We start from the raw sequence: 2,500 nt of genomic DNA on the forward strand, positions 1-2,500 counted from the left end.
TTTTGCCCCGTTTTTGCCTCCTTTTGGGCTGTTCTTTGCTAGATTGGGCTTTCGTATAGCATGGACGGTGCTGCTTCTCGCTTCGCTCGCTGTTCGCCGCTCGCCGCTCGCTCGCGCAGCCAAAAATGGCCAGTTTTGGCCCGTTTTTGGGCTGTTTTGGCCTGTTTTTGGTCTGTTCTGGCGTGGCGCGGTGACCGTCGTGAGCGGAGCAAAACGTCAGCCATCTCAGCACCTTGGAACCCCCCGGGTGGCACAGGGCTGGATGGGGCTTTCGTATAGCAGGGACGGTGCTGCCTCACGCTTCGCTCGCTGTTCGCCGCTCGCCGCTCGCTCGCGCAACCTAAAATGGCCAGTTTTGGCCCGTTTTTGGGCTGTTTTGGCCTGTTTTTGGTCCGTTCTTGCGTGGCACGGCGACCGTCGTGAGCGGAGCAAAACGTCAGCCATCTCAGCACCCTGGAACCCCCCGGGTGGCACAGGGCTGGATGGGGCTTTCGTATAGCAGGGACGGTGCTGCCTCTCGCTTCGCTCGCTGTTCGCCGCTCACCGCTCGCTCGCTCAGCCAAAAATGGCCAGTTTTGGCCCGTTTTTGGGCTGTTTTGGCCTGTTTTTGGTCCGTTCTTGCATGGCGCGGTGACCGTCGTGAGCGGAGCAAAACGTCAGCCATCTCAGCACCCTGGAACCCCCCGGGTGGCACAGGGCTGGATGGGGCTTTCGTATAGCAGGGACGGTGCTGCCTCACGCTTCGCTCGCTGTTCGCCGCTCGCCGCTCGCTCGCGCAGCCAAAAATGACCAGTTTTGGCCCGTTTTTGGGCTGTTTTGGCCTGTTTATGGTCCGTTCTTGCGTGGTGCGGTGACCGTCGTGAGCGGAGCAAAACGTCAGCCATCTCAGCACCCTGGAACCCCCCGGGTGGCACAGGGCTGGATGGGGCTTTCGTATATAGCAGGGACGGTGCTGCCTCTCGCTTCGCTCGCTGTCCGCCGCTCGCCGCTCGCTCGCGCAGCCAAAAATGGCCAGTTTTGGCCCGTTTTTGGGCCGTTTTGGCCAGTTTTTGGCCTGTTCTTGCATTGCGCGGTGACCGTCGAGAGCGGAGCAAAACGTCAGCCATCTCAGCACCCTGGAACCCCCCGGGTGGCACAGGGCTGGATGGGGCTTTCGTATAGCAGGGACGGTGCTGCCTCTCGCTTCGCTCGCTGTCCGCCGCTCGCCGCTCGCTCGTGCAGCCAAAAATGGCCAGTTTTGGCCCGTTTTTGGGCCGTTTTGGCCAGTTTTTGGCCTGTTCTTGCATTGCGCGGTGACCGTCGAGAGCGGAGCAAAACGTCAGCCATCTCAGCACCCTGGAACCCCCCGGGTGGCACAGGGCTGGATGGGGCTTTCGTATAGCAGGGACGGTGCTGCCTCTCGCTTCGCTCGCTGTCCGCCGCTCGCCGCTCGCTCGTGCAGCCAAAAATGGCCAGTTTTGGCCCGTTTTTGGGCCGTTTTGGCCAGTTTTTGGCCTGTTCTTGCATTGCGCGGTGACCGTCGAGAGCGGAGCAAAACGTCAGCCATCTCAGCACCCTGGAACCCCCCGGGTGGCACAGGGCTGGATGGGGCTTTCGTATAGCAGGGACGGTGCTGCCTCTCGCTTCGCTCGCTGTCCGCCGCTCGCCGCTCGCTCGTGCAGCCAAAAATGGCCAGTTTTGGCCCGTTTTTGGGCCGTTTTGGCCAGTTTTTGGCCTGTTCTTGCATTGCGCGGTGACCGTCGAGAGCGGAGCAAAACGTCAGCCATCTCAGCACCCTGGAACCCCCCGGGTGGCACAGGGCTGGATGGGGCTTTCGTATAGCAGGGACGGTGCTGCCTCTCGCTTCGCTCGCTGTCCGCCGCTCGCCGCTCGCTCGTGCAGCCAAAAATGGCCAGTTTTGGCCCGTTTTTGGGCCGTTTTGGCCAGTTTTTGGCCTGTTCTTGCATTGCGCGGTGACCGTCGAGAGCGGAGCAAAACGTCAGCCATCTCAGCACCCTGGAACCCCCCGGGTGGCACAGGGCTGGATGGGGCTTTCGTATAGCAGGGACGGTGCTGCCTCTCGCTTCGCTCGCTGTCCGCCGCTCGCCGCTCGCTCGCGCAGCCAAAAATGGCCAGTTTTGGCCCGTTTTTGGGCCGTTTTGGCCAGTTTTTGGCCTGTTCTTGCATTGCGCGGTGACCGTCGAGAGCGGAGCAAAACGTCAGCCATCTCAGCACCCTGGAACCCCCCGGGTGGCACAGGGCTGGATGGGGCTTTCGTATAGCAGGGACGGTGCTGCCTCTCGCTTCGCTCGCTGTCCGCCGCTCGCCGCTCGCGCAGCCAAAAATGGCCAGTTTTGGCCCGTTTTTGGGCCGTTTTGGCCAGTTTTTGGCCTGTTCTTGCATTGCGCGGTGACCGTCGAGAGCGGAGCAAAACGTCAGCCATCTCAGCACCCTGGAACCCCCCGGGTGGCACAGGGCTGGATGGGGCTTTCGTATAGCAGGGACGGTGCTGCCTCTCGCT

The sequence above is a fragment of the Musa acuminata genome, unplaced genomic scaffold (genome assembly GCF_036884655.1).
Source record: "Musa acuminata AAA Group cultivar baxijiao unplaced genomic scaffold, Cavendish_Baxijiao_AAA HiC_scaffold_376, whole genome shotgun sequence".
In the NCBI taxonomy this organism is placed as follows: domain Eukaryota; kingdom Viridiplantae; phylum Streptophyta; class Magnoliopsida; order Zingiberales; family Musaceae; genus Musa; species Musa acuminata.